We start from the raw sequence: 26,619 nt of genomic DNA on the forward strand, positions 1-26,619 counted from the left end.
CAGTGCCAAGCTGTATGGGTCCTAATGCCCTTCCCTTGGACAACATTGGTGGCGTGGAGAGGGGAGACTTGCAGCTTGGGCAACTACCGGTCTTCCATAAAAAATATTGTGCCCTGGAAACTTTCCAAGGCACAAATCCATGGTCTGTCGAGACTAACTGAGGCCTACATACATACAGGTATAGTTTTTTCATAAATTCTAATGTATTCCTTTATTTTCATGTAAATGCCTGCAAGAAAATGCATCCTAAGTGACATACCATAAGACAGAGGAGCAGAATTAGGCCATTTGGCCCATCGAGTCTGCTCTGCCATTTAATCATGGCTGATTCTTTTATTCTCCTCCTCAACCCCAGTTCCCAGCTTTCCTGTAACCTTTGATGCCAAGTCCAATCAAGAACTTACCAGTCTCTTCCTTAAATACACCCAATCACCTGGCCTCCACAGCTGCACGAGGCAACAGAAATTTCACTTAATCTCTGTTTTGAAAGGGTGCCCCCCCCATCCTGAAGCTGTGCCCCCTTGTCCTAGACTCTCCCATCATGGGAAACATCCCATGGGACATATATGTACTTTGATAATAAATTTACTTTGGCCCAGGCTAGCATGACCTGCCTAGAATGTAAACAATAGGTGACAAAGGGGGAAATCTCCATGCAGCGGATAACCCTGGTTTGAAAGAAAGTTTTTGTTTTCTCTTCATATCATAATGATCCCATTTTAAAAAAACCCCAGAAATGAAGTAATGCCATTCTTGTTTCACTGGGAGTCTGGGTTTCTCCAGTGACACGTGATTCACTCTCAGCTCCCACTGGTCTTCCGACACTTTCTGGTTGCTATAGCGTTGATTGTGAAACACTTTCTTAAAAATTGTTTGATGGCTGGACGGCACACTTCATATCAGGTTCGGCTCAAATGGAGTTCAGAGTGGGGAAAGGCGGCACAATAAAAGAAAAGACAGCCAGGTCTAAGATAGTGTTTAGAAGGGAGCGGACTAAATTCCGCTTTAACCTTTTGGGTTACGGGCTGGGATTTTCCTTCCAGCCCCTGACCACCTCCAGATAGCAGTCGCGGTGAAATGCGACGCAGCATCCGCACATTGCATGCCTAATAAATGATTAGACTTGATGGAACTATTAGCTGTTATGAAAGTCCTTTGCACAGGAGAATGCCCATATATGGTAACCAGAGCATCCGATGCTGTTGCTGGAATCTGGAATGTCTGACTCTAACCCGGGAATGGATTCGATAGCGCAAAAAATAAAGAATTCTCAGAAGAGGCGAGCAGCAAAAATGCCGGGCACGGTGTGTTAGAGGCAAGGACGTAAGTTAGCACCGATGCCTTAAACGTTGCGGTGCTGTTCCTAAAGCGCTGTTGCAGGTTCGGGTGCATTCCGATTCTTGTAATTCCTATCCCTGCGACCGGGAAGCATGGACCGGTGTTAACCCACCCGCTGCAGTGCAGCTGCAGAACAATTGTCACCCGAGTTGAAGTCAAACCATTCGGAGGTTCGGAAGACCTATTTAGCAAGTCCCCCGAGGCAGGATTTGTTGTTCTGAGCTCACCGCAGCCGGCAGCTTTCCTCCGAGGGATGAGAGTGGAATTGGGGTTGTAAAACGGAGGGAGGCTCGGAGTGTTCCAGCACGAGGTAAGAGACGGTCTCCCTCTCTGTGAAAAATCCTTCGGTGTGGTACCCACTTCCCCCTCCCAGCTAGTATTTCCTGACTTGATAATACTGTGCCGCAAATTCCTTGATTATAAGACCAATGCTTTCTGCCGGCGCATGCACTTAGCGTTCGACAGCCTTTCAAATTATCACCTTAGAAATGGAAGAAAAAAATTCAAGGTAGGCTTTGCCACGCCGTTCCCGCTGTTTCATGAGTTTTATTGTAGTGGGGATGCTGGGCGATCTGTAGTGTGATTAGTAAGGATGGTTTAGCCGTAAACACCTCAAAGTGGCTCTGTTTGAAGGGATTGCATTGAAATTGCTGCATGTCCCTTCAGTTTTTGTAGTACTGTCACAGCACGGCCGATTTATAATGAAAACATTTGCAATTAAATGTGGGATTGTTAAGGCGGCATCAATCATTTTCAGAAATTAAATAGCCAGTCGTGCTGAAATGATCTGAGTTTTAACCTGGCATTTAATCTCGGTAAGAGTAAGCCGAAAAGGAGATAGTGACACGTGCTGTGATTCAATTTATTGTAGCCTGGCATTCAGTGGGTTTCTGAAGCTTATTATGATCCTCTCTGTTGTTGAGTGGAACGAACAGAAACAGAATTCTTTTCCCTAGATAACCCTTTCCTAGAAATCTGCAGATCCTAGAGATCTCCATATTGTACCTTTATTTACTGCAATAAACAGAAATTAGATAGAGATATTGGTCTTGTACACGGGCTCTCTCTCCTGTGATTTAATATTAACACACTATTCGTCGGTTTCATGACTTTAAAAAAATTGAAAGGGGATATATTAGGAGGAGATTGTGAACAGGAAGAGTTGGTACCTCAAAAATAGTAGTTGCCAGTTTAATTTGAAAACTACATTAAGATAACGGTGAGGCTTTGCCTATTGAAACATAAGGCTGGCGGAATATGAAATAGGTTGGTATTTGTGAGGAAATTAGAGCGAGTTTGTGGTGACTATTTGGTGCCTTTCTGCTGGAATAGTTAGTTACAAGACCTGTTTACAAGCTGCAGGCTAACTTGAAATTAGGTGAGTACATAAGAGGTAAAGGCTGCCTTTTGTCTTTCTGCAGCATCCACTGATCATTACTGCATAATTATAAAGCTATTGTCACTTCAGGCATGGAGTTTAACCATAGGGTGGGGAATTCAGTGCTGGAAAACACTGTTAAAACTTTACACTGCAGTGCAAACTGTTGCTGGAATTACATTGTTAAATCTTGCTAAGTAATATTAAAATGGAAAAGATAAAATTGTGGTAATGGATCCCTATTTTGCTGAGGTAATGTTACCCAGCCAGTCATATAATGATGTTCAGAAAAGTGTTTTACCATCGTTTGTTATTGAGCCTACATCTACATTAAAACCCTTGCATTAAACAAAACCTGTAAGAAATATGAAAAATTGTTTGCATCTTGTTAACCTACTTGCCAACTTAAATGACAGAGTTTGTGATGCTTAAAAGGACCTTACTGAGATTGGTGTCTCTTTTTATTTCTGAAATAATTATGTTGGGAATAGATCTGTCTTGTCTTCCTGCCACTGGTGAACAGAGAAAGATGATTTCAACTAATTATCAATCCACAGCAAATCAGTCCTGCCGGGGGGGGGGGGGGGGGGGGGGGGGGGGGGGGGGGGGGAAACCCTCCAAGGATTGTTAAGGTGCACTTCGGAGGCATTAATGAGTCGTTGTTGCATTCTGGCAACTTTGACAGGAGATAATCCTCTCTGCACTTTGCACACAAGACTTGTGTTATTTAGAACTGAAATCACATGGGACAGATTCTGCATTTGCACTGGACTATAAAGATGACATTGTGGATCGGATATTTGTTATACAAACTGCCGGGTTTTCATGTTGTCTCTCCTAAAATTGGATATAAACAACTTCTTTTTTCATGAGTTGGCATGTACAGTCATGCCTCAGCAATTCCCTAATCTATTTTATCAATACTCTAGTGCTGGGAAAACAAAGTATATATGGACGTGTGTGCAGATGATGGATCATATATAAACATTTCTGAATTGGATCATGACAACAGGTTTCATAATTGATGCCTATAAAATACTGCCTGTTGTTTGCCTTGTTCAAATTGGCTGTCAAGTTTCCTTGACAGTGACTGGACCTCCAAGTGCTTCATTGGTTGTAATTCACCTTCAGATTTCCTGAACTCATGCAAGGGGTTCTTTAGAACAGTTTCCCAATGCAGGCATGAAACATAGGCATAGAAATGTATAATTATGAAGCTGACAGATGAGTGCACAGAGGCACAGCATTCGTGCCGCTGCCTGTTAGCTCTAGGATGACAGGCTTAATGTTGACCTTGCTTGTTGTCTGTGCAGAGTTCTCAAATTCTCTGTGATTGCTTGGGCTTCTGTTGAACGCTCTGGTTTCCTGCAACTTTCCAAAGATGTTTTGGTAGGTTAATTGGTTATTAATGGACTATAGGAACATTGCTGAACTCCAAACATACCATCAACTTTGGATGATGGAGACAGGAGGTCATCAATGGCCTATGCTCCACTGGGAGCTAAGGGCCCAAGAAGAAGGGCAATTGGTTACTGGAAACTACCCCTTATGTAGGTAAGTGGCAGCCAAGGGAAGTTGATGGAAGTTGATATCAAGCTACATGGGGAGAGGAGAATGGGGTTATTCTGCTGGTGCTCCTATGGTCTTGTAGGCTTAAGGACCTGTGTTAATAATTAAACAGTGATAGGTTTTTTTAGGTGTGTATTTACACGCAATTGAAATATGATCTCTAATTTTTTCTAAATTCCCATGTTTTCAATTATTAAACTGTGTGTGTTAATGCATACTCACAAACTACAATAGCTCTATGATCCTTTAGCTTTGAATTTACCTGCACTTTGTGTTGTACTGGTGGGAATTGACTACACGCCAATCAGTTCTATTTCCTTGCAAACCCAAATTGCCTTATGTTACTATTACAAATAATTATATTTAAAATAGGGACTGTAAGCTTGACTTTAAAAAAGAGTAATGCATTATGTGTGCATGGCCTGCTACAATTATCTCTTGCCCTCTAACCCCACTTCATAGGAGCAAATACTTGTATTTCATTAGTTGTGAGATTTGCTGTATAAATATTCAGTATATTGTTGGTCATAAGAGGGAGACTATATTTAATAACTAATTACAGCCATATTAGAAACAATCCTACCCAATATAATTACCGTATTTTTGCCCTCCTATTTCTTTTCTTAGAAGCTTCCTCTTCCCTAACCTTTAATATGGCTAATACAGAAAAATATGAAGGGCGCTTTCGCAGGCCTGACACCATTTAATGACAATGGCAACTTTTTATGTTTGCTACCACATTTAATCATTTGTTTTTTCCTAGTGCAGGTGTTTTACTTCATGGGTCTGGAGGGCAGAAAGCAAAAAAAAAAACATTAACTTTGCGGGTGAATCTCACATGAAAAGAATGCTGCATTATAAGCATATTGCCAGTGAATTTATGAGTGGTGTTGTCTCAGCTCTGACCTGGGAAGAGTGAGAGCTGAAGGATCGGAATTCTAAGTTCACCGGGCAAGGAGTTACAGTCTACAATTCCCATTCCCCTGTTACTGACAAAGCTAGTAGTTGTACTTCAGATTAAGTGTATTGCAATCTAATCTTTCTTTTCATTAAATGAATTATTTTGTACAATAATATTTGAACATGATGTATACCTTTCAAGGATGGTTTTTTTCAATATTGTGTGACCAGAGTGAGAAATGAGTGCCAAAAATACTGCATGTAGGTTTGGATTTGAATTTGGATGCGTGATGAAATTTGAAAATAGTTTCTTTTGCTCCCTGTACTAAGTCTTTACATTAGCTCTAACTTGACAAGTTTTCAAATACCTTGTAATTATAATAGAGCACCTAGGACTCCAATAGACAGCTTTCATATAATGGGAGTCTTAAATGTCAGATTTTTCAGTAGGTCCTTAGTTCATCTTTCTAACTGGAGAATATCAGATTTATTAAATTATGAGTATATGGCAAGAATCACTTAGGGTAGCTACTTTTTTTTGTTTCTGTGTGAAGTATCTAATTATCTATGACCCTCTTTGAATAAGTTCTACATATGGAATGTCAAGAGTATTTGGAAAATGACCTAAGATCATTCAGGTGTGTGTCTAATTGAAAGATTTGGCCAGATATAGTTGGAATGATAAGATTTTGTGCATTGTCTGTTCAAGAGTGAAGATTTTAAAGACAGCAGTGCATTTGAATATTTCTTAAACACTACGCACAAGAACAAGCCCTTCAGCCCATCGTTTCTGTGATGACCATAACTAATCTCATCTGTTTACACATGGTTATACCCCTCTATTCCCTACCTGTTCATGTTTGTCTAAATAACTCATAAGTATTGCTATGGTATCTAATTCCTCCACCTCTGTTGGCAGTGTTATTTGCGTTCATTTAAAAAAAATAAGTTCCCTCTTTTAAACTCATTAAACTCTTCTGTTTTCACCTTCAGCCAATCCCCTCTAGAGTTTCACATTTCGAACCTGGGGAAAAAAGTTTAGACTACTCATGCTACCTGTATCTCCTCATAATTTTAAAAGCTTCTCTCAGGGTAACTCCAGAGAAGATAATCTAAGTTTGTACATCCTTTCCTGTTCGCTAAAACACTCCAATCCTGGCAACTTCTTAAAGAACCTTTACCGCATCCTCTCTAAATCCTCCACAACCTTCCTGTAGTGTGGCGACCAGAACTACATTCAACACTGCAGATGTGGTCTAACCAAAGATATATTCAGCTTCAACATAACTTCCCAAAATTTATAATCAATGCCCTAAGCAGTGAAGACAAGCATTCCATTGTAACTTTTTTTATCACCCTTACTTCTGCTGCAGTTGATAATCTTCCCACATTATCAACAGCTCCACAAATGTACATTGTTACCTGCAAATGCACTAATTATAACACCTACATTTTTATCCAGATAATAAATACACAGTACCAACAACGGAGGTTCCAGCACTGATCCTTTGGGAACACTGTTCATAGACTTCCAGTCAAAAAAATTACAGCTCTCAACCACTTCCTTCTATCTTCTATGACCAAGCCAATTTTGTGTCCAGTTTACCAACTCACTGCAGAGACTTAATATATTGGACTAATCTACCAAGAGGAATCTTATCAAAAGTTCATGAGTAGAACATCCTCTGTTTTATGCTCAGTAACCATCTTTGTTAATTCTTATTTTTTTAAAAAGAGCGCAATCAAATTTGTGAGATGGACCATCACTTGCACAAAGCCATGCTGATGATTGGAACTGGTTTGTTAGTGCCACATGTACAGAGATAATGAAAGGCTTGCCATGCATGCTGTTGATACAGATATGATCATAACACAGTCCATTGTGGTGGAACAAGATAAAACAATAATATTGCTAGAATTATAATAGGTACATTATCATAAAGCAAAGCAGGTAGACAATAAGTTACCAGTTCTTAATGGACTAGATTGTAAGGTCAGTAATACCAGGGAACCATTCAATAATTTATAACAACTGGGTAGTAGCCATCCTTGAGGCTGGTGTTATATGCTTTCAGGCTTTTATATCTTCTGCCCAATAGAAGAGGGGACAAAAGAGAATGTCTGGGTTTGGTTGTGGTCTTTGATTATGCTGGCTGTTTTACTGAGGCAGTGTAAAACAGAAGTGTGGACAAGTGTCTGTGGAGAACAGGCTGGTTTCTGTGATATGCTGAGCTGTCCATAAAATGCTTTGCCCTTTCTTGTGGTCACATGCAAAACAGTTGCCATACCAAGCCTTTAATAAGTGCAAAAGCAAATCCTGTCCTTGGAAGTCTTCTCAGTAATTTCCCTTCTGTTGATGTAAGGCTTCCTGTCCTGTAGTTCCCTGGATTATCACTGTTGCCCTTCTTCATTGATGTACACTGAATTCCATGTCGGTAACAACAGGGAGAATCTCCTAAAATCTTATGACTTTGCCACAGAAGAACCCATGTAACTGGCCCACTGGTGACTTGCAAATTTCTACAGGTGTACTGTGGAGAGTATTCTAATGAGCTACATCACCGTCTGGTATTGGGGAGGCTGGGGGTTTTGCTACTGCACAGGATTGAAATAAGCTGCAGAGACTTGTAAATTTAGTCAGCTCCATTATGGGTGCTAGCCTCTGCAATATCCAGGATATCTTCAAGAAGTGATTCTTCCAAAAGGCTGCATCTATCTATAAGGACCCCCTGCCCCAGGAGGTGGCTTGTTCTCATTGCTACCATCAGGAAGGAGGCAGAGGAACCTGAAGACACACGCAGTGATTCAGTAACAGTTTCTTCCCCTCTGCCATCTGATTTCTGAATGGACATTGAATCCATGAACTCTACCTCACCACTACATTTTTACTTTTGCACTACTTATTTCATTTAACTTTTAAATATATATTGATTTAATGTAATTCAGTTTTTTTCCTTGATTATTATGTGTTGCATTGTACTGCTGATGCAAAGATTATGAATTTCATGACGTGCTGATGATATTAAATCTGATGCTGACATTCCGTGCACCAGTCATTCTTGTTGTGAATGGAGTAGCCTTCCTACTCAAAATTATCTGTCCTTTTTCTTTCAGTTACTCGTGACGTAAGTGTCCAGGTGCCTTTGAAAGCAATTTTGATGTGGAATAAGATTCTCAGATGAACACTTTAGGGTAGAGTTTTCTCAAGGGCGTCAGCACACCAGCTGGGTGTTGGTGACCGAGCTACTTGTACTGATACTAACTTTTTCGTAGATTATTGAGATTTGCAATCCACCTGAAGAGATTTGAATTTGGACTCTGGCAAGTTAATCCAGTTTCCTAAACAAAATAAATATAAGAATAATAACCTGTTATTTCAATGAAGTGAGAAGACTCATGGGTAATAAAGGCCATTCCTAAATGTACAGGCAGTGCAGGTTTGCTAACTCAGCAGCCACCAGTAATAAGCCTTGGCTATAGCTGACAAAGGGAGGTGTATGTCGCCAATGTCCTGTTCAGCAGGTGAGTAGCAGTGTGGCAGTTCATGTAAGCACAAAACAATGAATGTGCTTCACCATTCCTAGCGCATCAAAGCACATTTCTCCGTAGCGATGAGGAGGATTGATGCTGAAGTGAGAAGATGCACTAAGTATCATTTCCACGCTGCCGTTATTCCATGTTGTGTCAAGATCCAACATCTTCACCAATTTCTGAATTCCAATGCATAGGCAATACCTGGACTCTTCATTAGTGTAGGAAATTGAACTCTTATTTAATTTCATTAATGCATCCAGCTCAGGGATGAAGCTACCTGGTAAACATTTATGTTCCAGGGTCTTTAAAGCTTGTGTGTTTGACATGATGATGATTGCTGGATAGGGGTATGCGGTTAGGTGCTATTGTATGGTATATAGGCATCCGTTAGTCTCGTGAGACCATGGATTTGCACCTTGGAAGGTTTCCAGGGTGCAGGCCTGGGCAGGGTTGTATGGGAGACCGGCAGTTGCCCAAGCTGCAGGCCTTCCCCTCTCCACACCACCGATGTTGTCCAGGGGAAGGGCACTAGGACCCAAGCAGCTTGGCACTGGTGTCGCAGAGCAATGTGTGGTTAAGTGCCTTGCTCAAGGACACAAACACGCTGCCTCAGCTGAGGCTCGAACCAGTGACTGTCAGATCACTAGACCGATGCCTTATCCACTAGGACACACGCCAACACATGGAGTGCTATTGGAGACCATACATTTAAACTTTTCACCAAAGCTGAAACCTTACCTTTATTCACTAGCGTTTGAATCTTCCTGATGTGGCTGATTTTTGGCTTGTGCCTAGGCTCATGTGTTGTTTGTGCCTATAAGCTGAGTGTCTTCTTGTTTATATCTGTGTTTCTTGTATTTGTGATTCTAGCTACCTGTTATGGTTTGTGCAGCACTTTGGTCAATGTGGGTTGTTTTTAAATGTGCTTTATAAATAAATTTGACTTAACAGTAAATCCCATTAGGAGCTCAAGTGAAATCTTAGCTCATTGGATGGTAAGAATGCGTTCAAAGTAAGTGAGGTGTTGAGGCTCAAAGGTAAGGAAAGAAGATATCCTGATACCCTTGAAAGATAGCACGTCAGCATAGCAGGTAGCGCAGTCACTTTGGAAGTCCGTCCAGCGATCAGTGCTCAGGGTTCAATTCCTGATGCTACATGTAAGGAGTTTGTATGCTCCTGCCATGACAGCGTGGGTTTCTCCACCTGCTCCATTTCCTCCTCCATTTCAAAGACTTACAGTTAAAGTTAGTAAATTGTGGGCATGCAGCCTTGGGGCTAGAAGTGTGTGGTGACCCTTCAAAATTCAAAGTAAAGGGTATTATCGAAGTACACATATATGTCACCGCATACAACCCTAAGATTCATTTTCTTGTGGGCATACTCAACAAATCGAAAGGATAATAACCATAACAGGATCGATGAGAGACGACCCAACTAGTGCATTTAACCAGAGTGCAGAATCAACAAAGTGTGCAAATACAAAAAGAAGGAATAATGATAATAAGTATCGAGAATTTGATATGAAGAATCCTTGAAAGTGAGTCCATTGGTTGTGGGAAAATTTCAATGATGGGGCAAGGGAAGCTAGCACATTTGGTTCAGGAGCTTGATGGTGGAAGGGTAGTAATAGTTCCTGATTCTGGTGGCGTGTCTGTGCTGTTTTCCTGATGGCAGCAGCGAGGAGAAAGCATGTCTTGGATTGTGGCGATCCCTGCTGATGGATGCTGCTTTTCTGTAACATCTCATGTAGATCTGCTGAATGGTTGGGAGGGCTTCACCTGTGATAGACTGGGCTGTATCCACGACTTTTTCTTCAAGGGCATTGGTATTTTCATACCAGGCTGTGATGCAGCCAGTCAGTATAATCTCCACTACACATCTATAGAAGTTTGCCAAAGTATTTGATGTCGTGCCAAAACTCCGTAAACTCCTAAGGAAGTAGAGGTGCTGCCGTGCTTTCTTCATAATTACCTTGCGTACTGGGCTTTGGACAGGTCCTCCAAAATAATAACACCATGGAATTTAAAGTTCTTACTTGTGCTCCCCCCCAGTACATTACATAAAAGATGACACAAATGATGCAATTTACTGTATGTTTAAGCTTATCTTAATAAGCATGATCGGATGAGCCAAAGAAGCTGGCAGAAGACTCTTTGAGAGTTATAGCAATGTTGGACTGAAAGGGCAGTAACAGTTTTGTACATTCAATGTAAACAATTCAAAATCTCAAAATTTGTGTCAATTTTTATTTTGGAATACCCAGCTGAATGTGGAGAAGATCTGATAATATCAGCCAAGTTCATTACTGGTTTATCAGCCATTCCAATGGATTAAGAAATAAAGGCTCTTCCATATTGCACCAGGCATTTTAATAAAGTATTTGATTTGGATGATTTGTTACCCACTCTGCAATCAAACTGCTTGGTTAATTGATTCAAATATATGCAACTCACAAAAAAATCAGAATGGAGTCAAAAACAACTGAGCTGTGAAATTAGGCTGCGTTATGCGACCTTCTGTATGATATATATGCTGATTTGCTATTTGAATCATGGCCACTCATTTTTAATGTGACAAGCGGTCTTCCCAATGGTGTAGCAGATGTTAGCTTGCACCCCATCACCTTAAACTTGCACTGAATTTCACTGGAGTGGGATGGAATTGTATTCACCAAGTGGCCTCTTTTTTTATGCACCCCGTACTGCTGATTACGTTTGTGGTCTTCTGCTGCTGTAACCCATCCATGTCAAGGTTCATCAAGCTGTTCAGAGATGCTCTTCGGCACACCACTGTTGTAATGCATGGTTAGATAAATTGCTGTCTCCTTCCTGTCAGCTTGAACCATTCTGGTTCTTCTCCTCTGACAAGGCTTAGTGATTCTTCCACCTCTCTGTCAACTCTGGAGAATGTTGTGTGTGAAGATCTCAGGAGATCTGCAGTTCCTGAGGTATTCGAACCGACCCGTCTGGCACCAACAATCATTCCACAATCCAAGTCGTTGGATCACATTTCTTCCCCAGCTAAATGTTCGGTCTGAACAACAACTGAATTTCTTGACCATGTCTATGCATTGTGTTGCTGCCACATGATTGGCTGATTTGATTAATGTGCAGGTGTATCTAATAGAGTGGCCACTGAGTGTAAATATGCAAATAGTTTGCAACGAGATGCATCTAATGGGTAACTCCATAGGTTTGGGGATCTTGAAGAATGCAGTCACTTTCTATCCGTTTGCTTTGTTCATTATATTCTAGCCTTGGCAGCAGGAGGATGAAGAGGGATAAAGAGGATCTGGTACACCTGTCTCCTGGCTACAGTGAAGATATGAGGAACAAGATAGATCTAATATTGATAGCAATGCACTCAGCTACGTTATTGGAGAAACTGATGTCGTTGTTCTGGGCACAGCAGGGAGTCCACAGAGGATCTCTTATTATATTTTGCTTTGTATCATCCTCAAGTCTTGTCCATTTGAACACAGCAGGAGGAGGTCAGATGTTCTGGCTCTTGTTGGTTGGGTATTACCTATAACTAGAAACTTAGTTCCCGCATCTGAAAGAGCACATTGGAATCTGGGTAGTCTGAAGTAAGTAACAGAACCCCTGACTTCTTGAAGCTTTCCTGGCACTTGTAAGTTAGAAGACAGGAGTGCAGTGAAGGGCTCTTGTTCGGATTAGTTTTTCTCAATAACACTCAAGATGCTTGACATCATTGAGGATGAAGTAGCCTGCTGGATTGGCACTTGGTCCATCTTGTATCTTCTCTTCCTCCACCGCTTACTGTGGCTGCTGAGCGCATGATCCATGAAGTCAATTGCTGAACTCTATCTTTGATAGCACTTCTCAAGCCTTTATGTTCTTCTGGACCTTCTCAGAAGAACAAACTAGGAAGTATATGGGAATATTGGCAACCCCAGACTTCTGGGGGGTGGGGGAAATATATAATATTCATCGATTAGATGTAAATCTGAAACTTACAAGCTAACAGCACTCTGGGATTACCTCCAGCACACACCTTTACCCAAAGAGGGGAAAATGAATGTAACTGAAGAGCAATCAAGGATAATCATCAACTGTTGAACCTTCCATTGAAGCCCCTATTCATTGTGTGCATTAGAGATTAAAACAAATATCTTCTCGCCACAGTTTCAATCTTGACTTTATGTTTGTAAGCATTTTGGAACTGTATTTAAATATCTTTTTGGACATAGGTATAGAGTAAAAAAAACAATTTGTCTTGTCCAGAGCATTTAGTTGCTGGCTTCTAAGACTGTTCCTGCATTGTGACTACGACTAAGCTGGTCCTTTTTCATGAAGGAAGCTGCTGATGACCCTGAGCCAATCCTGGATAGGGTGGTCTATCCTCATCATCATGAGCAAGCTGAACAAGTTGGTGTGAAATGTGAGGACAGGAGCATTGGCAGATTGGCAAAGTTGAGGGAAGGTGCTAGACTGTGCTTCAGTAAACACAAGAGATTCTGCAGATGCTGGAAACCTAGGTCAACACCCAAAGTGCTGAAGGAACTCACCAAGTTGGGCAGCATCTGTGGAGGGGAATAAACAGTTGACATTTCAGGCCAAGACCCTTCATCAGGACTGGAAAGGAAGCTGGCAGAAGACAATCCCATCTGTCTCCTTCCTTCAGTCCTGATGAGGGTCTCGACTGTTTATTCCCCTGACTTACTAAGTGGCTCCAGCAGATTCTCCTTCAACATGACTGTGGAGGTGAAACTGGGATGACAGGATCCTCCCCAGTGTTCATGTAATGTCCCAATGGCTCGATACAAAAAGCACAAGTAACACAAAACGATGTTGCTGAAGGTAACAGGGTTCTGCTGAAGGGTCTCGGCTGTATTTTTTCCCACAGATGCTGCCTGGCCAGCTGAGTTCCTCCAGCATTTTGTGTGTGTTGCTTGTACCTTCTTGTATTTGCACATATTTTGCCATTTTGTTGCTGTGTTCAGTACATCAGCTTATTAATGAAATACTATTTTAAACAATAGGAACGTATTAAAAGTACTTTGCGGATCAGGCAGTATTAATGGGGGGGGGGGAAGAAATAGAGTTAACTATATCAAAACATAATGCCGTGACATATTAAATATTTCTTTTTGGACATCTGATTTTATTTTAAGCATTTCTTTTGGTTTTGATATGCATACTCATTATTTCAGCAATTCTGGTATGCTGCAATTTCCTTTCAGATTGTCAAGGCAGGTTAGGGACCCGGCATATAGTGAGCATAGTTCTGACAAGTAGTGCACATTCTTTACTGACTGTATTGTATTCATTAGTATAAAGAAATAAAAATAATTTTCTTTGATTGATATCTGTGAAAAACTTTGATGGACCTCCTCTATGAATGAGAATTGGAATTGACTTCTTTTGTGCATTTAACAATCATTTGATAGAAGTGTTGCTTTTTAAGCAGGGTGCATGATAATTGCATCTAGTTTTGTGGATCGCTGGCTAAACAATCTCCTGCAAGTTGAAAAGAAACTCAAAAACATTTTATCTTGCCCATTAACTGATAAATGGCAAATGACACTTGGAACTTGCAGAATATGTTAGTATGTCATTGAGTATTCTCTAGGTTTGGTTGTAAATAAGCTGGGACTTGGGAGTGCATGGTGTTTATGACTAATTAAAAACAGGATAAATGACTTTGAGGAAAAAAAAATCCCAAAACTCTTTGCCTTATGCAAGAAATTTCACTTCTTATCTGATTAAATAGATGTCCCAAGATTCTTGATCAGTGGTTCTTTAGTTCTTGCTTTCTTTCCCCATGAGAAACTACCTTCTCTACGTCCACATCAAGACCACTCTGGATCTTGTATGTTTTGGCAATGATGGATAATCCATCACTGTGATATTGCTGGTTTTACTGAATTAATTTGTCATTTAACTGCTGCAAGGTAGAATGTTACAGAACTTGATCAGGTCATGTATCTTTCATCATTTACTTATCATCTTATGGAACTTAGACGTGTAAGTAATTTAGTCTTCTCCCTCTGTGTTCACTGTGTTTGCTCTAGTTTTGCAGTGGATTATGACATTTGGTTATGATGCAGGTATAAAAATTAGCACTTTGCTTTTAAAGAATTATAGTTCCTTTCTGTTTATGGTACAAAAAGAATTAAAAGATGGTCTTGTTCTCAGAGAATTAAAATTTTTTTTAAGATAGTGTGTGGAATAGGTCTTTCTGGTCCTTTGAGCCACACCACACAGCAAACCCCCAATTTAATCCCAGCCTGATCGTGGGACAATTTACAATGACCGATTAACCTAACAGTTGGTACGTCTTTGCACACTGGGAGGAAACTGGAGCACCTGGAGGAACTCCAAACGTCACTGGGAGAAGGTACCAACTCCTTACAGGCAGCGGTGGGAATTGAACCCTGGCTGCCTGTACTGTAAGGCATTGTGCTAACCACAATGCTACAAAGTCTGTTTTGACGCACAGGGACCCGAGAAGATTCATATTGTTCTGTGATCCATCTACCCAAAAGAAGAGTTCCACTGAAACCCCAATCACATTTTTTGTTGCCATAAATGTTCAGTCTGCTGGAGGAACTCAGTGGGTGAAGCGGCATCTATGAGGGGAAAAGCATTTTTAACATTTTGGTGCAAAACAGTGCCAATTTCTTCCAGTTTCCCCCTCCCTCAACAGATGCTGCTCGCCCCAGCATGATTGTTTATTTGTTGCTACAGATTCCAGCGCCTGTGTCCACAGATAAGCATTTTGCTGGAGTAAGGTTTGGAACAATTTTGAGTTTGAAGGCACATATTTTAAAATTCTTTTGCTCCTTGTTTGTTTTTTTGGAAAGGCTCTTTAAAGATGTCTTGTTCACATTGAGTGGTCTGCCTGTGGTCACTTGAAGTCGATGGGCAGACTGGAGATACTGGCCAATCACTAGCTAGCTGTGATGTAAAGGCTAATATTGAGGTACTCTGAAGTCTACGGTGAAAATGGTAACTTGTCACAGCAGTGTATTCCTTGCTATTATCTGTCTTATAAAGAAAGCTAGTTTTTGTAGCTATCTTTTTCCACATAGTTAGTTTCATTTCACTCACCTGTTCAAGTCAGTGTGTTTGACTGTTACCTAAATTTTATAGTTTAGTAGATGCTTTACTGTCTTATAAAATTGATTGGAATAATGTGTGAGCATGATATAGACAAAATGCAGAAATTTGACAATGAGCATTACCAGTTCTAAGATTTGGGCTCTCTGAGACTTAATGAATCATTTTCTTTATAAAGTTAGTGGAGGGGTGGGGAAGGTTGTTGACTGCGGCAGATGGAACTTTTGAGAAAACAGCCAAAGCAAACATGTAGAATGCAAAAACAAGATTTTTATTTGCTCATATTACTCAGTTACTCATACCTTTCGCTGTGTTCGATATTAAGGGAGCGTGCAGAGCACACCAAGGTGCCACTGTGCAGGATGTTGAACTGAAATTTATTGATAACGCTGCTTGTACAATATGTGAACTCCTCTCATGTGGGAGTGGCTAACTGTGTTGCGTAAGATTAACTTATTAACTATCACAACATTTCCCCTTTTGCCCTTTTTGGGGGGAGAAAAAGAAAAAAAATCATACTTCTTGTCTATAGAACTGCATTGAAATTATAGTCACTAAAATAGAGTGATTCAGTTCACTTTACCCATAGCATGTAACTTATGCTCCTTATATAAACAAAAAAAAATGCCGACATTATAATTCTTTCTTTGTTTTTAAGTTTCTCACTCTATTTTCCTCTCTTATGTTCACCAATTTCTTCTTTTTTAAGAGCAGTCTCATTTTGTGAAATGTTTTCATCATTAGAAGTATTTAAAAAAAAACAACTAAATCTTATGGCGGTCAGGATAGATCACCTGAATATGCTGGCAAAGTGAAAGGATTTTTCTGCCTCTTTAATCACTTGTCTTAGGCTATTAGGCTCTGTGATGGGACTGATAAACAACCATCTCTAGTATAGGTCCCTGGAAGCATTGGAGTAGATGGAGGTTCATGAACAGGTGCGTCCACCTCAGGTAAATGGTCCTCGTCATAAGGATCAGGCCACTCTACTTCTTCCTCTAGCTTTTGTGGACTTTGAAGGTACATGAGTGCATACCTGTTTCACCTTGAGATGTTCTGATCACAAGTGATCATGGTGTATGATGCCAGACTGTTGTTCCATTGGTGACCTTCACTCCTGAGCGATTACAATGATATGGCAGTGTCTGAGATCATATCTGCTCTTTGTTTTCTCACACAGTGTTGTGTCAAAGTTTCTCACTTTGTCTAAGTTCAGTAAGTGAGGTTAGGGAAGGGAAGGAAGAATGGGCAGTCTTGTTCTCATTCTCTGGCCTATTGGCAGCCCTGTACTGTAGACATTCACAATAGATGTGGAGTGATAAGCTAGCAGTAGGGGTCTTTAGCCTTCAGTGGGAGACTCTTAACAATTGGTACCTCTATTTCCACTTCTCCATTTGGCTGTGGGTACCATGGACTATTTATCTGGTGTTTGAACTTTAGTCCCTAGCAAAGGCTTGAATTTTGAGCAGCTGAATTGTGGACTGTTGTCTGACTCAAGTGTCTTTGGTATTCTTTGGCAAGAGAATACAGCTTTCAGGTGCTGTATTACTCCTGTTGAGGATGTAGAGGACAGCTTTGACATCTCAAAAATTCTGTGAGTAGTAATCCACAGTGAGAGGATACTTGTCTCTTTTCAGCTCGAAGGTGTCTGTGCCTACAATTTGCCATGGAAATTTGGGGAATTCTGTGAAACAGAGAGGTTCAGCATGATTTTTGTGGAGTTTTCTGCATGTTTCACATTGTTTTACATAACCTCTCGGCTGTGTTCTTGGACCAGGCCAGGCTGTGTTCTTGGATTGCCTTATTTTTTTTGGCAACATTTTTTTTGATGTCTTGATGTCCTTGGTGAATATGGCTTGCGTAGAAGCAGGTGTGATGAGTCTAGATCCTTTCAGCAGCAAACCATCAAGAATGGTGAGGGTCTCTCTTTTGAGCCAGTAGGGTCTGAGTTAGTGAGCTCCGTTTGGAACAGCTGGGTCTCCATGCTCACAGTATTAGAAACATAGAAAACATACAGCACAATGCAGGCCCTTCAGCCCACAAAGCTGTGCTGAACATGTCCCTACCTTAGAACTACCTGTGCTTTACCAATAGCCCTCTATTCTTCTAAGCTCCATGTAGCCATCCAGGAGTCTCTCAAAAGACCCTATCGTTTCTGCCTCCACCACTGCTGCCGGCAGCCCATTCCAAGCACTCACCACTCTGTGTGTTTAAAAAAGAAACTTACCCCTGACATCTCCTCTGTACCTACTTCTAAGCACCTTAAACCTGTGTCCTTCTGTGGCAACCATTTTAGCCCTGAGAAAAAAGCCTCCAACTATCCACACGATCAATGCCTTTCATCAACTTATACACCTCTATCAGGTCACCTCTCATCCTCCGTCGCTCCAAGGAGAAAAGGCTGAGTTCACTCAACCTATTCTCATAAGGGATGCTCCCCAATCCAGGCAACATCCTTGTAAATCTCCTCTGCACCCTTTCCGTGGTTTCCACGTCCTTTCTACAGTGAGGCGACCAAGACATTACTGCAGATTTGGTCCTTCTGCAAATCAAAGCAAATTTCGTCCGGTTTACTCTGTGATGCAGGAATGCTTTCACGTACCTTAGCTAAGTAGATGTTTGTATCTTATGTGAGGGCAAAGCCAGCTTCCGTCCACTACTTTGCATGGCATCCTCAACAGGGTGCTGGAATTGTGAAAGATTTGCTGGGGACATGTTCAGTGTTATAACAGTATCACATAAGCCTCATTCTGAATCTTTGCAGATGTGGAGTTAAATCATCCAAGTGTTTCAAGCTGAGGAGGCTGACAAGTGGCTTGTGGTCTGTTTCATGTAGGAACTTGGTCCCTGTCAAATGACAGCTGAAGCATTTATAAGCCCACATGAGAGCCAGTGTCTCCTTTTCAATTCGAGCATAATGCTTTTCAGTAGGAGTCAGTGCTGTTAAGACAGGAGTAGAATTAGTCCATCTGACTCGTGGAGTCTGCTCCGCCATTCAATCATGGCTGATCCTTTTTTTCCCTCTATCTCCTCCTCAACCCCAATTCCCAGCCTTCTCCCCGTAACCTTTGATGCCATGTCCAATCAAGAACCTATCAATCTCTGCCTTAAATACACCCAACGACCTGGCCTCCACAGCTGTATGTGGCAGCAAGTTCCACAAATTCACCACCCTTTGGCTAAAGAAATTTCTGTTTTGAAAGGGCGCCCCTCCATCCTGAGGCTGTGCTCTCTTGTCCGAGACTCTCTCACCGTGGGAAACATCCTTTCCTCAATCTACTCTGTCTAGGCCTTTCAACATTCGAAAGGTTTCAATGAGATTCACCTGCATCCTTCTGAGTTCCAGCAAATACAGACCCAGAGCCATCAAACGTTCCTTATATGATAACCCTTTCATTCCTGGAATCATCCTTATGAACCTCCTGTGGACCTCTCCAGTGCCAGCACATCTCTTCTAGGATGCAGAGCCCAACACTGTTCACAATATTCAAGGTGAGGCCTGACTAGAGCCTTATAGAGCCTCCACAGCACATCCTTGCTCTTGTATTCTAGACCTCTTGAAATGAATTTCAAGAGGCATTTACCTTCCTCACCTCTGACTCAGCCTGCAAGGGTGTTCTGCATAGGAACTCCCAAGTCCCTGTGCATCTCAGATTCCTGGATTTTATCCCCGCTAAGAAAACAGACTGCACATTTATTGCTACTACCATAGTGCATGACCATGCATTTTCCAAGATTATATTTAATTTGCTACTTTCTTGCCTATATTCTCCTAATCTTTTCAAGTTCTTCTGCTTCCTACCTGCTTCCTCAACACTACCTGTCCCTCCACCAAACTTTGTATCATCTGCAAACATGGCAACAAAACCATCTGTTCCATCATCTAAATAATTTATATACAGCATAATAAGAAGAAGTTCCAACAGCAACCCCTGCGGAACACCACTAGTCACTGGTACACAACCAGAAAAGGATCTTTTTATTCCTACTTGCTGCCTCCTACCAATCAGCCAATGCTCGAACCATGATAGTAACTTTCCTGTAATACCATGGGCTCTTAACATGGTGAACAGCCTCATGTGTAGCAACTTGTCAAATGCCTTCTGAAAGTCCAAATATACAACATCCACTGCATCCCCTTTATCTATCCTAGTTGTAATCTCCTCAAAGAATTCCAGCAGGTCATCAGGCAGGATTTTCCCTGAAGGAAACAATGCTGACTTTGTACTATCTTGTCTTGTGTCACCAAGTACTCCATCACCTCATCCTTAACAATTGACTCTAACATTTTCCCAACCACTGAGGTCAGGCTAACTGGTCTATAACTTCCTTTCTGCTGCCTTCCTCCTTCTTTTAAAGAGCAGAATAACATTTGCAATTTTCTAATCCTCTGGCAGCATGCTGGAGTCCAGTGATTTTTGAAGCATTGTTTCTAATGCCACCACAATCTCTACTACTACTACCTCTTTTATAGCCCTAGTTCCTCTGGTCCGGGTGACTTATGTGCCTTTAGATCTTTCTGCTTTTTGAGCACCTTCTCTCTTGTAACAGTAACTGCACTCACTGCTCTTCCTTCACGCAGTACAGCATCAGGCATACTGCTAGTGTCTTCCACAGTGAAGACTGACACAAAATACTGATTTAGTTCATCAGCCATCTCCTTGACCCCTGTTTTTATTTCTCCTGCCTATTTTCAAGAGGTCCTATATCCACCCTCATTTCTCCTTTATTTTTAACATACTTGAAAAAACTTTTACTATCCACTTTTATATTATTTGCTAGCTTGCTTTCATATTTCATCTTTTCCTTTCTAATGATTTTTTTAGTTGCTCTGTGTAGGTTTTTAAAAACTTCCCAATCCTCTATCTTCCCACTAATGTTTGCCTTATTATATGAGCTTTCTTTTGCTTTTACGTTAACTTTGACTTCCCTTGTCAGCCAGGGTTGTACTATGTTAAGATTTGAGGATTTCTTCATTTTTGTAATACACACGTCCTGCACCTTCTCATTTCCCCCCAGAAACTCATGCCATTACTATTCTGCTGACATCCCTGCCAGCAGCTCCTTCCAATTTACTTTGGCCAATTCCTCTCTCATACAACTGTAATTTCCTTTACTCCACTGAAATAATGCTACATCAGACTTTGCTTTCTCCCTATCAAATTTCAAGTTGAACTCAATCATATTGTGATCACTGGTTCCTAAGGGTTCTTTTACCTTAAGCTTCCTAATCTCCTTTGGTTCATTACATAACACCCAATCCAGTGTAGCTGATCCCCAGTAGGCTCAACAACAAGCTGCTCTAAAAAGCTATCTCTTAGGCATTCAACAAACTCACTCCCTTGAGATTCATACTAACCTGATTTTCCCAGTCAACCTGCATGTTAAAATCTCCCATGACTACCATAACATTGCCCTTTTGACTCGCCTTTTCTTGATGCATATGCCACCAGTTTCCACGCACCACTACAGTTTTGCATGAGCACTCCCCCAGACCAAAGGAAGAAGTGTCTGCCTGGACCTTGGTTGCTTTGTTCAGATCAAAGAATGCCAGTGTTGGCGGAGAGAAAAGCTCTGCTTTAAGTAATGAGAAAGACTTCTTCTGTGTTGCATCCCTAGTCCCAACGCCTCTCTTGAGAGAGGATGCTGCGTAGTGGCTTTGTTTTCCCCACCAAAGCTGGAATGAACTTCCCCAGCTGGTTTACCATGCCAATGAAACAGTGGATCTCTGATACACTTGTAATTGTTCCATGCTCTGAACTTGTGCTGGTTTGGGGATGGCTGTGACAACTGCCTCGGTGTCCATTTGGAAAATCGCTGCCTCATTTTGCAGCTGAATCATAGTACACCAGCCTTGTCAATATAAATCTAGACCCTCAAGGGGAGCTGTCTCTTCATCGGAATCATGGTCTTCTTTGACATTCCCTGTCCACCATGCAGTATATCAGTGTGCTTACTTGATGCTCTTACAAAGCCTGAATGGGATTGCCTGCAACCCTGAATCTCTCAAAGAATCTGAGCCATCTCTGAGTCCCCTGGTTTAGAGAAATCAAGGGTTTTGGGGGCTTTTATTAGGTAAGTGCAAGTAGGTACTGCTGGTGGTTCCTCCATTTTCCTGCTTATTTATTATTTAATTTATTTGGACTACGAAAGTCTTCTTTTCACTCCCTGAGAGTTTGACTGACTTCTCTGCTGTGTCTCTGTCTCTGTGCACTTCCCCAGGCTAGTGGCCGATAGATAATTGCAATGTATCCACTTTTGAGTTCATCCTGAAGGAGTTGCTTAGCAACCCTGGGCCAGTTCTGAGCCCATGCATTGCATACAATCTAGCAAATTAGCACAGGCAGTTCGGGTGACTAAGTCTTTGGATATTTTACATAGATATATTCGAGCAAAAACGGTCTTACTGAATTTTTTTCTTCTTGTTGGGGGTCTCGTTTGGTCTCTAGCACAAATTCACTAATGATCAACCCCTTCTGACACCGAGTTGTGTTCAATATTGAGGGAGAGTGCAGAAAGCACACCAGCATGGCCGCAGGTGGGATATTCAAATGCTTTTTATTGATATAATTGCTTGCACGGTATGTGACCTCGTCCCATCTTAGAATGGGTTACTGAATGGCAGAGGAATAACCTATGAACCTATAGATTTCACACTTATATTAAATTTGCATATAATTAGCTACTCGTAGTTTCATCAATTTAGTCTCTGAACAATGGATCTCACTAGGTTACTCTACTTCACAGGGAAAGGAAGCTATTACCTAACTGTATGCTTCCCTAGTTGAAACTGTTTAAAATATTAATGAACAGCTTATATCAACAAGAAGTTAGAATCTTCACTTCTGCAGGCCTGTGAGTTGCAAATTGGGTACCACTGGACATGGTACTAATCCCTCAACAACTAGCCAAGTATGCAGCAACGAAACTCCTCAAAACAGTCAATTTAAAGTGTGGAACAAACGGGAAGTTTGGAAGAAACTTCAGCATCTTCTACCAATTGAAACAAAGTAATTTCATAGAAGAAAACTCAGTAAGTGGAGGATAGCTCCATACAAATTAGGGACTTTATTTCTGCTTTAGTCACTCAAAACGATGCAGAAGTTGGGTTGATTGTAGTTAAATTGTCTGAACACTCACATTCTGTCTCAGAATCGTTTACTCACTATGTGCCCTGTTGTATGACGTAAGTGAACCTGGTCTCTCCATGACCATGATTGTTCTTGGCAACTTTTTCTGCAGAAGTGGATTGCCGTTGCTTTCTGGGTAGTGTCTTTACAAGGCGTGTAACCCAGCCGTTATAAAATTCTCTTCAGAAGTTGTCTGCCTGCCGTCAGTGGTCGCGTAACCAGGACTTGCGGTATGCAGCAGTTGTTTATGTGACTGTTCACCACCTGCTCCCATGGCTTCATGTCACCCTGATTGGTAGGGCAGTGCAGATGCTACACCTTGTCCAAGGGTGACCTACAGGCTAGTGGTAGAGATGTACATCTCCTTTGGTAGAGATGTATCTGTGGCGGCTCATTTCCTAGCGTATGCGAACCGACTCACAATTAGATAGCCTACGGGGGTTTGCGAGCACAGAGCTTTGGAGCCTCTTCGCCATGGGGGGCCGGTTGACAGAGGCTTAAAAGTGAGGCTGAAGTTTTCGAATAAAGTTTTTCCTTCGACTGCAGTTACCGACTCCGTGTCGTAATTTTAGCGCTGCGTGTAGCACACCGCTACAATTGGTGACCCCGACGGTCCAAACGATTTTTGGACCAGAAATGACCGACGCCGCCTCTGTTCATGCGGTTTCGTTGAAACTGCCGGGTTTCTGGACACAGCGCCCGGACCTATGGTTCCAGCAAGCCGAAGCCCAATTCCACGTTCGCCGGATCACCTCAGAAGACACCCGCTACTACTACGTGGTGGGCTCCCTCGACCAGGACACAGCTGCCCAGGTCGCGGAGTTCGTACAGTCGCCCCCGGCAGACGGCAAGTACACGGAATTCAAAGCTCTGCTCCTCAGGACTTTCGGACTCTCACGGCGCGAGCGGGCTGCCCGTTTACTGCACCTGGATGGCTTGGGCGACAGACCTCCATCGGCTTTAATGAACAAGATGTTGTCTCTGGCCGAGGGACACACAGGCCTCATGTTTGAGCAGGCATTCCTGGAGCAGCTGCCCGAGGACATACGCCTGCTGCTGTCCGACGCGGATTTCAGTGACCCCCGGAAGGTGGCAGCCCGGGCGGACTTGCTGTGGAACGCCAAAAAGGTGAGCGGGGCGTCCATCGCACAGATCACCCAGCCACGCTCCCGGCAGCAAACAAGTCCAGGCCCGGCCGCAGAGCCCACTAACCCCCGGCCCAATGACCACTGGTGCTTCTACCACCAGCGGTGGGGCGCAGAAGCCCGCCGTTGCCGCCCGCCCTGCAAGTTCCCGGGAAACGCCAGGGCCAGCCGCCGCTGATGGCTACGGCGGCTGGCCATCGGGATAGCCTCCTGTATGTGTGGGATAGCAGGTCGGGACGCCGCTTTTTGGTCGATACTGGGGCTGAGGTCAGCGTTTTACCTCCGACAAGTTACGACACTCGCAGCAGGGCACCGGGTCCCCCCCTGAGGGCCGTGAATGGCAGCACAGTAAGGACCTATGGCACCCGTCAGGTGCAGCTACAGTTCGGCCCCAGCCAGTTCACGTGGGACTTCACACTGGCCGCCGTAGCCCAACCGCTTCTGGGTGCGGATTTTTTGCGAGCTCACAGCCTGCTGGTTGACCTGCCCAGGAAGAGACTGGTACACGCCCAGACCTTTCAGACGTTCTCCCTGGGCGCGGCCCAGTTGCCAGCCCCTCACCTCGGCTCCATCACGCTGTCCGACAACGACTTCACCAGGGTCCTGGCGGAGTTCCCATCGGTTCTGGCACCGCAGTTCACAGCAGCCATGCCCAGGCACGGCGTACAGCACCACATCCCGACACAGGGACCACCCCTCCATGCCCGTGCTCGGCGGCTTCCCCCGGACAAGCTCCGGCTGGCGAAGGAGGAGTTCCAGAGAATGGAGGAATTGGGGATCATCCGGCGGTCCGACAGCCCCTGGGCTTCCCCCCTGCACATGGTGCCCAAAGCGACGGGGGGCTGGAGACCGTGCGGCGACTACCGCAGGCTGAACGAGGCTACCACACCGGACCGCTACCCTGTGCCGCACATTCAGGACTTTGCGGCAAACCTGCACGGCTCCCGGATCTTCTCCAAGGTCGACCTTGTCCGAGGGTACCATCAAATCCCGATGCATCCTGACGACGTCCCCAAGACGGCTCTCATCACCCCGTTTGGCCTCTTCGAGTTCCTCCGCATGCCGTTCGGCCTGAAGAATGCCGCACAGACGTTCCAGCGGTTAATGGACGCGGTGGGACGGGACCTGGACTTCGCGTTCATCTATTTGGATGACATCCTCATAGCCAGTGGCAGTCGTCAGGAGCATCTGTCCCACCTCCGTCAACTCTGCGCCCGACTGAGTGAGTACGGTCTTACAATCAACCCTGCCAAATGCCAGTTCGGACTTGATACCATTGACTTCCTGGGCCACAGGATTACTAAAGACGGGGCAACCCCTCTGCCCGCTAAGGTAGATGCGGTCCGCCACTTCCCCCGACCCACCACGGTCAAAGGCCTTCAGGAATTCGTAGGTATGGTCAATTTCTACCGCCGCTTCCTCCCTTCAGCTGCCCGGATCATGCGCCCCCTGTTCGCCCTGATGTCGGGTCCGAGCAAGGACATTACCTGGGACGAGGAGTCCGCCGCCGCTTTCGTTCAAACGAAGGAAGCTTTGGCTGACGCCGCAATGCTAGTACATCCCAGAATGGACACCCCTACCGCCCTCACAGTGGACGCATCAAACACGGCAGTCGGTGGGGTGCTGGAGCAGCTCATCGCAGGTCGCTGGCAACCCCTGGCGTTTTTCAGCAAACACCTGCGGCCACCCGAGCTCAAGTACAGTGCTTTTGACCGGGAACTGTTGGCGCTCTACCTGGCAATCCGGCATTTCAGGTACTTCCTAGAAGGTCGGCCCTTCACCGCGTTCACGGACCACAAACCGCTTACCTTTGCGTTTACGAAAGCATCCGACCCCTGGTCATCCCGCCAGCAACGCCACCTGTCCTACATCTCTGAATACACAACGGATGTCCGGCACGTCTCGGGTAAGGACAATGTCGTGGCGGATGCGCTCTCTCGCCCTACCGTTCATGCCCTTTCCCAAGGGGTAGACTTTGAGGCACTGGCAGAGGCACAGCAGGTAGATGAGGAGATTCCGAGTTACAGGACTGCAGTCTCTGGTTTGCAGCTCCAGGACCTCCCCGTGGGCCCAGGTGAGAGGACCCTACTCTGTGACGTCGCCACCAACCAGCCCCGTCCGGTCGTCCCCGCAGCCTGGCGGCGACGTGTTTTCGACTCCATTCATAACTTGGCGCATCCCTCCATCCGGACAACTGTCCGGATGGTTTCCAGCAGGTTCGTTTGGCACGGACTCCGCAAACAGGTCAGTGAATGGGCCAGGACGTGCATGCACTGCCAGACGGCCAAGGTTCAGCGGCACACCAAAGCCCCACCGCAGCAGTTCCATCCCGCCCACCGGCGTTTCGACCACATTCATGTGGATATCGTGGGCCCCCTGCCAGTGTCGCGCGGAGCGCGTTACCTCCTGACTATCGTGGACCGGTTCACAAGATGGCCAGAGGCGGTCCCGCTCACCGACACCACCTCCGAATCTTGCGCCCGAGCCCTGATCGCCACCTGGATATCCCGCTTTGGTGTACCAGCCCACATTACCTCCGACAG

At 43.7% G+C, this 26,619-nt stretch overlaps 1 protein-coding gene across 3 annotated transcripts in view; it reads left to right on the forward strand.

Moving 5' to 3' along the window:
- The first annotated feature begins 1,041 nt into the window (after window positions 1–1,041).
- LOC132383440 (disks large-associated protein 2-like) overlaps window positions 1,042–26,619 on the forward strand; it is a 706,715-nt gene continuing 681,137 nt past the window's right edge. For 2 of the 3 annotated variants that reach the window (XM_059954400.1, XM_059954401.1), the window contains exon 1: window positions 1,043–1,648. The gene's annotated coding sequence lies outside the window, so the exon portion shown is untranslated. Of the gene's footprint in view, window positions 1,649–26,619 lie in introns of all 3 variants that reach the window. The other variant, XM_059954402.1, reaches the window with a different exon arrangement.

The sequence above is a fragment of the Hypanus sabinus genome, chromosome 30 (genome assembly GCF_030144855.1).
Source record: "Hypanus sabinus isolate sHypSab1 chromosome 30, sHypSab1.hap1, whole genome shotgun sequence".
NCBI classification, from domain to species: Eukaryota; Metazoa; Chordata; class Chondrichthyes; order Myliobatiformes; family Dasyatidae; genus Hypanus; species Hypanus sabinus.